Here is a 10088-nt window from a genome sequence, read left to right as displayed (position 1 = left end):
TTAAGGATAACAGACAGACTTGCTTCACTGGGTCAGAAAAAAGTGCACATATCATGACTCTCATTTCAACACGGCACCTGTCCTCAGCTCCAAGTGGTAGGAGGATGTGAGCCGAGTAACTGTTCATGCAAGACTCATACCCTCAAGTCCAGGACTGAGATCTTAACGGTGGAGGTGGGAAAATCCACCCAGCCTTGAGGGTCCCCAGATATATACCAAAAGACAGTGAGCCCATCAAGGCCACCAAAGGCACCCGGAAGCCAGTCAGGGAAGCCCCACTCCAGGGAAAATCTCCAAGAGCACTCACTCACCACCCAAGACTGTTCTGCAACATGAGATCCCTCCTGCTCTGAAAGTCTCCTTTCACTTCCTGCCCGAGTCTCTGCCGGAAAACAGGGATGTGCTGCTCTGACTGGAAGGACCTGTCCACAGCTTTGAGAGACTGTGCAGGTGTCCTCGCCTTTAGATGCATCTTACAGAATAAACCATCTCAGAAGTCCAGTGGGGAGAACAGGAAATTCCCTTCAGATCTCAAAGGAGGAAACAGAATATATTTTAAAAAATCCTCAGTGCACAGGATTGTTCCCAGAGGAGCGTTTTGGGATAGTTTTAACTCATCAGCTTTGGTCTCAAAGCTCCAATGCAGAAAACAGTATTTTTCAGATGAAGATGCCTCAGGTGTCTCTCCTGATAACAACAGCAGCTCTCAACCCATCTCTTCTAGGTCAGCGGCTCTCAGATTAAACACCTCTCAGTAACATCTGCTGCACTTTCTCTAAATCCCTGCACAGCCTGTGCCCCACAAAAGCCAGCCACTTGCAGCATCCTTTGCTGCTGGACTAGAAAGCTACTGATGTCAGCTATGCAGAGCTGGATCCCGTGAGGGGCAAGACCCTACAGTGTGGGCAGGTAGTGCTCTTAGAACATGAGTCCTGAGTTTCCTTTAACCAAATTTCAGGACTTATGGTGCTGAGTGGCTGCCCATGTGCTTGTGTGGGGACAGGTCAATTGCTGATTTTTATGACTGTCTGCCAAGGGCAGTCAGCTCTGCGTGGAAAGCCAAGGGTGAGGACCAGGAGGAAAGGTTTTCCTGCTTAGGACTTGAGGTGCTGTAGGACCCAGGGGAGGGGCCTGTTCATTTAAGAACCAGACCTGCCACTAGTCTTCAGACCAACCTGTCAGTGGGACTCAGGACTTCTGGGAAGAGTGGGCCCTGTGCTAATGTCCCCCAACTGTCTCTCCTGGGTGGACACTCAGACCATGTGCAGCCTTGACTCCCTGCCAGGACCTGAACCTGGGCTGAGAGTCCTAGAAAGATGCCACCCACTTCACCTTCACGTGCCCCCTGAGCCCCAAGAAAGACTCCATCTCTTCTTTTCCCTGCCCCTCCCTTCCATGTCTGTCTGTCCTTTCTCCCTCATCCAGGTCACTTGGTCTGCTTGTATCTCCCTCTCTCTTCTTCTCTCTTGCTTTGCAACCAAGGTTTCATTTAAAAATGCTTATTTTTAATTTGTTAATCATATTTTAACTTTCTTTTTAAATTTTGTTTTTGTGGTTCTGAGTATCAAATCCAGGACCTCAGGTGCTCCAGGCAACCACTGAGCCCCAGCCCCGGCACTAACTTTACTTTTTGATGAATACATTATTTTTATATATATATTTAGAAAGTATAATGTGATATTTAATTGGAAAATGATGGACTCAGAATAGTATATTTTTCACCTAAGTTTTTATCATTTCTTTATGGTGACTACATTCAAAATCTTCTATTTTCAGATTCACATCATGTCACCCTCGCATGCCATAAGCACAGGGTTGCTTACTCCCCTTTAACTCTTGACTAACCCCTTCTCTTCCACTCTCTTTTCCTGACAGTCTCTGAGAATTACTATTCTACTTGCAACTTGTATGATCCCACTTTTTTAGATTCCATTCATGAGTGAGATGGGGTGGTGCTCGTCTTTCCAGGCCTGCTTTATTTCATTTAATATAATGTCCTCCAGGTCCATCCATGCTGTCACTCGTGCCACGATTTCATGTTTTTTATGGCTGAATAGTATTTTATTCTGTGTAAGCACCACATATTCTGTATCCATTTGTCCACTGATGAGTAGTTAAGAGTCAGGAGATCCCTGTCAATGCACTGATGTCATTCTTCCCAGAGCTAGGAAAGCAGTCCTGGTATGCTTATGGAACCCTACAGAAAACTCCAAATAGCCACAGCAATATTGAGCAAAATGAAAAATGTTGGAGGCATCAAACTACCTGGTTTCAAAATGTACTACAAAGCTATACTAATCAAAACATCATGGCACTGCCATAAAAGCAGACCCACAGACGCACAAAACAGAGAATGGTTCCCAGAAATAATTCTACACATTTATAGTCAATTGATATTTTTATAAAGGAGCCAAGAATACAGATATGGTTTAGGAATATGTGAGCAATGAAAGAAATTTTAGAGATGAAATAATTGGGTTGAGAGAGAGCCTTAACCAAAACAGTACCTTAATCCACTTAATGGATTAACTGGATGGTAACTGGGCAGAGTATGGGGGGAAGGAGTAGGTCACTTGGAGTGCGCCTTTGGGTACGTATTGTCCCTGGTGAGCAAAGCGCTCTCTCTGCTTCTGAATCACCAGGCCCTGAGCTGCTTTCCTCTGCATCTTTCTGCCATGACATCCTGATTCACCTCTGTCCCAGAGCAATGGAGGCAACCATTTAGGGACTGAGATCTCTGCAATTGTGAGTGTGAAATAAATTTTCCTCCTCTAAAATCGTTCTTGTCAAGTCTTTTGATCACAGTGATGAAAAAGCTGACTATGCACAATGGAGGAAAGTCAGTCCTTAAATAATGGCTCTGTGGAAACTGGATATATTTAAAAAAAATATATTTAAAACAAATGAGACCCTCAGCTCCCCCCAGTTACAAAGATCAACTCAAAATGGGCTCAAAGCTTAAGTGCAAAACCTGTGAAACTGACAGAAGAAAACATGGAGAAATATTTAGGACACTGGTCTGGGAACAGGTTTTTTGGATATGATCTTGAAATCCTAGCAAACCATTTGTATATCCATAAGACACTCATTAAAAAAAACTATAATAAATAGCAGAAGATCAGTGGAGTAGAGAGAAGGGAACAGGAGTAGAGAGAAGGGGAGGAAAGGGGGAATTAGAGCAAACTATATTCCATGCTTTGACAATCATGACAAAATGAATCCTAATGTTATATATAACTAAAAAGAACCAATTTTAAAAAGAAAGAAAAAGTAAAAATTGGCAAATGGGATTACATCAAACTCAAAAAATTTTGACACTGCAAGAAAACAATCAACAGGATGAGAAGACAAGCTACAGAATGGGAAAATATTTAGAAAGTTAATTAGAAACTATACATTTGAGAAGTGGGTAATATTCCAAATATGTAAATGATTCAAACTCAATAACAAACCAAATAAGCCAATTTAAAAATGGACTAAAGGCCTTAATAACATTTCTCAAAAAAGACAACTGGCTAACAGAACTGTGAAATACTGCTCAAAAACTACTAATCATCAGGGAAACGGAAATAAAAACCATGATGAAATGCCACCTCACTCAACTGAAATGGCTATTACAACAGAGGACAGCATGCTACTGAGGATGTGGAGAAAAGGGGACTCTCACCCACTGTTGGTGGGAATGTGGGCTGGTCAGCTCCTCCTTGCTGTGGCCAGCACCCCTGCTAAGAACAACCCAGAGGAGGAAAAGTTTATTCTGGGCTCATGGTTTCAAATGTGCAGTCCAGGTTAGCTGAGTCCATGGCTGTGGGTAGAGGTGAGGAAGAACATCATGGTGTGGGGAGAGAGCTGCTGAGCTCAGGACAGCAGGAATCAGAGAGGGGGGCAAGGAGCCAGGGACAGATGTAGTCCCAGTCATGCCTCCAGAGACTTGCTTTTCCCAGGCCCTCCTCGCCTGCCTACAGTTGCCACCTGGCAGTTCCTTCAAATTATTAATCCATCACGTGGATCAAGGCCCTGGTGAGATCAGAGCTCATCCTCCTAGCCTTCTACCATGGAACACTCCTGCAGGATGCATGAGCTTTTCAGGGATGTGACCCATGTTCTGTTTTTCGGACATCCTGGTGACTGATGTGCCTGTGAACAGGCTCTGCACAGACTGTTATCCTGCTACAAACTTCCTCCAGATCCATTCAGCCATCAGATGCTCCTGGGCAAATAAACACAGGCCTACTATTGGTCCATGCTCTAACAACAAAACAAGATAATCCACGTAAGTCAAAAAGTAAACAAATATAAACAAAAAAGAGCAATACCTCTCAAACCCTGTGATCTGGAATTTTCAAACATCCATAATTTTGTAAAATCCAAAATGATATCCTCAATATATTGCTATGAAAAAGAACTCACTTAAATTAATGATTGAGATGATTATCGCGTAAAATTAGCTTCTTCTTTCTTAGCCCATAAAGATTCCTTTATCAAAAAATGTTGCTTTTTGCATGGGAGAATAACTTGCTATTCAAACATGAAAACTTGTTTATGCATATTCTCATTGTCCTTCACAGGTCATTTATGCATAACGAGATGAAATTTATGTTACTTAGCTGGATTTGTTAGTGGCGGTTTGGCAGTTAATTATAATGCAATTGTGTTAGGAGCTGATAGTGGCTGTAATTGGAGGTCAAGTTTAACTGTGGCTTGAAACTGAAATGACATGTCCCAGGGGGCAGTATACCCTGGGACAGGGGGTGTCTGAATGTCAGCTGCTACCTGCTCCTGGTGGCTGTTTTCCTGCAAGACTTGGATGGTGTCTTGAACACCTAGTTCCATGGAAAGCAAGACCACTCCACAGAGAGAGGTTGGCCTGAGCACTGGAGCAGACTGTGTCACTTAAATTTGGGTTTAAAGAAGACTTCATCTGCTGCCAAGAAGATCAAAGCATGCAAATGAGGGGGAGCTGAGGAAGGCAACCCCAGGACCTTTGCAGTTCCATGTCTAAGCCTGGTGGCTGCTCTTTCGTGCTCCGTGGCATCCTGCTTCCACCACAGCCTTCCTGGGTCTTTGCTGAATGAGGTCATCTCTTTCACAGGCAACTATGAAGTGCAAGCTTCACAAGGGTCGAGCACATGCTGGGCTTATGAACTGACCCATCTGGTCAATTGAAATGAAGCCCAAACAGTCTAGAATTTGACATGTGTCAGCACAGAGTGTTATTCTCTGAAAACAGGAGAGCTCGTCGAGATTCCTCTCCTAGGAGCTTGCTCCAGAACACTTTTTACTAAAGAATCTTAGACATAGAAAGATATTTCTAAGGTTGTCTGGTTTTACATATCACCCAAATCACAGTACTTTCTATAATGTCTCTAGGGACATTCCACCCACTTTGGGGACTGCCTTGGGCCAGGTCCCGCTCTTCTGCTAGGCAGACAGCTCCTGTGAATCCCGAGGAGGGGGAGGTTCTACGTCCCTTGGAAGCTGGGAGGTGAGATCAGGAACTCCCTGCCTGTCTCCTGCCAGCTCAGACTCAGGAAGAGGTGCTGGCCTTGGAATCTGGGAGCAGGGCCCTGAGGGCAGCAGAGGGCTCCCGCGCAGACCCACCCACCTCCACTGGGCCCACGGGCCCCCAGCCACCCTTCTACTAATCTCCTGGCTTCTGGTGACTACCATTCACTTTCGGTAAAGCAGTGTCTGCTAAGGCTGCACAGCCCTGTTGCTGCAGCAGTCAGAGTCTGCCAACCCCTTCCACAGTGCAAGCTCCTCACATCCCTGTGTCCTGCAGAGACAGGGAGCTCAGCGCTCGGGGAAGCCCAGCTCAGCCTGCGGGATTCTGGTTACGGAATCCTTTCTCAAGGGCTTCCACCTTCGGTTTAGAGTTTTGCCATTTGCAAATTTAAAGTAAATGTGTGCCTCACTCACCTGCCAACTCCCAGCACATAGAGGTGCCAGAAATCAGATAGTCAGGTATATAGGATAAGAGAGAGAGAAAAGAAACAGAGAAATGATGGGGGGGGGGAGAAGTAAAGAGAAAGATGATAATTTAAATGGTTCAAGGCTGCCTTTGGTCCACACTGTGAGCAAAGGCACTTGATCAACACAGAGAGGATGAGTAATCCTGGTGCCCCTCAGTTGTGGCCCCCTGGAGTTGCTGAGAATCATGTCATCCTGAATACCACCTTCATGTAGTCATGTACCAGGGCCCTGAAGTGTCCATCCCTGGCACTGAGAAACTGATGTGACTCCATTTTTGAGAAATCAGCTTCTACTTCAAGGCCTGTCCAAAGGGAGGGGCCATGACCCTTGTCCTTGGAAAAACCCACAGAGCGCTCCTAGGCACATACCCACCCTGCTGAGTTGTTTGTAAATAACAGGAGAGATCTGCAGAGCCAGGTGTCCCTGACTCAGTTAGGCTAGGTGAGGACCCATAGCAACCCCCCAGCAACCACCTATCAGCATGAGACAGAGAAAATATCTGAAATGCCAGGTGACCCTCCCGGTAGTTTCAGTGATTGATAACATATGAGGAAACCATGTAGTTTAGCGCATACACCTCTCATGGCCTAAACCAATCAGTTCAAACGTATCCACCACTTGAACTAACCAATCACTCTTACCCAACTTGTTCCCGCCAATGAATGTACTAATCAATGTTAAGAGTTGTTGTTTGATTTTCCCCTGGTATGAAATGATTTGCTGTGAGATGTTGTGATGCATAGAGTATCCCTAAAAAACCTATAAATCCTCACTGAACTAAGGGTCAGGACTCACTTCTCTGGAAAGCTGCATCATAAACGGTTATGATTCCAGGTTTGAGCTTGCAGTAAAGACTCTGTGTGATTGCATCGGATTCGGCTCCTGGAGGTCTATGGGGTCCTACAAATCTGGCATTACAGCACTCCGGGCTCAGCTGGAAAGTCAGCCATCGCTTCCTGCTGTGGAAGGGAATGGGCTGCCATCGACCCCCAGGGGCCCCCATGTCCTGCAGTTTGGGTGTTTTGGGTGATGTCCGAGGGCGCTGTTGGCCCCTGCCATCAGTTCTGAACAGGGCTTTCCCTGCTGTAGCTGTATGAGCCCTTCCCTTGATGCCTTTGGGTCTTTGCTCAGGTGACAGCTTATCATCAGAGTCTGCTGAGGATGAGTTTGAAATAGCAACCCCACAGGCTGCTGGCTAATCACATGGCCCGTCCTTGGACACTGCCTTAACATCTGCCCCTCTTCCTCCCTCTGCAAGAGTGTGATCGTCCAGAGTCTTATCTCTTCTGTGGACCAGGACAGCCCCTGCCCCTGGAGTGCTGGTGGTCACAGAGCAGGTGTGCAGAGAACACCTGTGGAGCATGTCAATAGGTAGCTACTGCACAGACTCCGCCCAGTGCGGCCTGGGGACCCTCCTTCCTTTCTCTCTCCTGCTTCTAGAGAGGATCCAGTATAGCTGGTATTTATTCCTGAGAGTCCTGCTACTTTCCCACCCAACCTGCTGGACAAAACCTTTGACACACACCAAAGAACCTGCAGTTTCTGTGAAGAGCAAGATCTGTACAGGTGGGGGTGGGGCAGCTTGACAAAGGGGTTGCTAAGCAACTGGAAACATCTGTTCCCCTAAGTCACAATGGTTACAGGGATGCCTGGTTGTCTTCAGAGGTAGGGCTGCCCCAGGAGAGTTAGCCCCACTCCCTGGGTGGTCTTTAGAGGGTTCTGAGGATGGAAATAGATCCCCTGGGTCAAATCCCAGCTCCACCTCTTACTGTGTGATCAGAGCTTCCTGCTCAGTTCTGTCTCCTGTCTCCAAAATAGTAGGAAGAGGAGCTTCTAACACATGGATGTCAACCTCAGGATTATACTCATCCCATCCATACCTGTTTAGAGACTGCCGTCTCCCAACACTGTTCTGCTTATCAGAGAAATGGAGGAGGAGAAGGGCCACTCTCTCCAGGAGAGGATGCCACAGGAGCAGTCTCACAGGTTGCCTTCCCCAGGACAACCAGCACCCCTTCACGTCGCCTCCTCGGGCTTCTAAGATGCAGTTGGCTTAGCAGTGTGGGGACCTCTTTCCAAAGCAACTCTTGCCTGCTTTGTCCAGGAAATTTTGATTGGTTAATTTCCTTTTTTTTTTAAGTTAAAAGGCTTTATTGAAATAAATTTTATATATCATAAAATTTGCCCATTTCCAGTGCACAATTCAATAATTTTTAGTAACTGTACTGAGTGGTGCAACCCTGGTCCTAGATGAATCAGAACATTTCTGTACTTCACTAACTCCTGTGCCCATTGGGCTCCCACAGCCCGGACTCCGGCCCAGACAGATCGAAGACCTACTTTCTGGTGTACACTTTGCCTTTTCTGGACATTTCATATCTGTCTGGTCACACTAGATGATTCTTCTGAGACTGGCTTCTTCCATGTGGCATAATGCTTTGAGGTTACCCGTGCCGTAGCATGAATCCGTGGCTCTTTTAATTTCTGATGACATTCTGCTGCACAGTCAGCCAGGCTTGCTTATCCACCGAGTGGGGACAGGCAGCTTTACTGCCAGCTTGGCGTGCTGCAAGTGCCACTGCTGCCCACGCACACAGGGGGGCGTCTGTGTGGACCAAGGCTGGCCTCCAGGGGGATCACGAGTTCCAGGCAGCCTCAGCAACTCTGCAAGGCACCAAGTGAGGCCCTGTCTCAACATAAAAAGTAAGAAGGGTTGAGGACATGGCACAGGGGTGAAGTGCCTCAGGGAAGGGTGCTGGGTGGACACAGAGCTGAGAGACAAGCCCAGGATCAGCTTTCTGGGAGGCAGTTTAACCTGCATTTCCCCCAGCAGCACCAGGGGGTCCTCTCCTCTCTGCAGCCTCCCCACACCCTCTATCATCTCCCTGGTGAGGGTGTCACATGATACCTTGTTTGGGTTTTTTTTTTTTTTTTTGCTTTGTGTTAATGACCGACCATGTCTTGCATCCTTTGTGTGCATATTTTGCCATTCATATAATTTATTTAACAAGTTTTTGCCCAATTTTTACAGGTGTGTTTTACTGTTGTGATATGAGTCATTTATAAATCGTAAATCCTTTTTTAGGATATATACTTGCAAATATTTTTTCCCAGTCTGTGGCTTGCTTTTGTTTCATTTTTAGATGGTGTAGCTTATGGAACAACAGTTTTGAATTTGATGATGCCATTTGGCACTTCTGGCTATGTGTTTCTGTCCCCTGCCACCCCTGGCCCCTGCCCCTAGGGTCTTTGTGTTGGGCCTCTGTGATACTAAACTGTGGCTGGTTATTTTCCTGGGATTAGGGCTTTCCTGGGGAGTGAGCTTCAGGGCGAGTCCAAGTCAACTGATGTCAGCGCCTCTACATGGGTTTTTCCAGGGACCGGTCAGCAGGTCAAGCAGTGGCAGGCTCTGGGGATGGAGTGTTTTGAGCAGCTGCCCCCAAGGTCAGAATGCCACCAACCCTGCTTTTCCTCAGGCTCAGCAATTCTTTCCTGAACAAACCCTCTTCAGTCTCTGGGCAACCTTCAATTAACTTCCAGAGCTCCCGAAGAAGTTGATTTTGTCAGGATTTCTCATGCTGGTTTGGCAGAACAGGTTCATGGACTCACTAGTCTGACAATACACTACATTCTTAAGGTTGAACCTGACTCGCTGCTGCCATTAACCTTCCTGAGAGACAAGGAACTTTCCATCCCCAAAAGGGTCTCTAGCACACTCCTAAGTGCACACTGGGTGCCCAGGAGTGTGCTAGAGACCCTTGTGGTCAGACACTAGCAAGTGGCAGGAGTCAGAGCCAGTCCTGGCAGTGTCTTGGTTCTTCTTACTGTTGAGGACAATTCCACCGAGTGGTGGCCTGGCTGGTGTACGCACCAGGCACAAGCACCTGTCCTTCCTCCCTTGACTCATGAATCAGCCTGCCGTGGGGCTGGGACGTGGCTCAGGGGTAGAGTGCTTGCCTAGCATGCCCAAGGCTCTGCGTTCCACCCCCAGCACCAAGCCTACCATTGACAGGTCTCTCCTGCACAGCAATAGCCTATTCAGTTTCACATAGTGCAAGATTTTTAGTAAGGGATGCTCTCAGATTTTATTTATTTATTTATTTTGGGGGGAGAAA

Source organism: Marmota marmota, unplaced genomic scaffold, assembly GCF_001458135.2.
Source record: "Marmota marmota marmota unplaced genomic scaffold, marMar, whole genome shotgun sequence".
Classification (NCBI taxonomy): domain Eukaryota; kingdom Metazoa; phylum Chordata; class Mammalia; order Rodentia; family Sciuridae; genus Marmota; species Marmota marmota.
The sequence above is the reverse complement of the archived record's forward strand: the minus strand, read 5'-3'. Positions refer to the sequence as shown.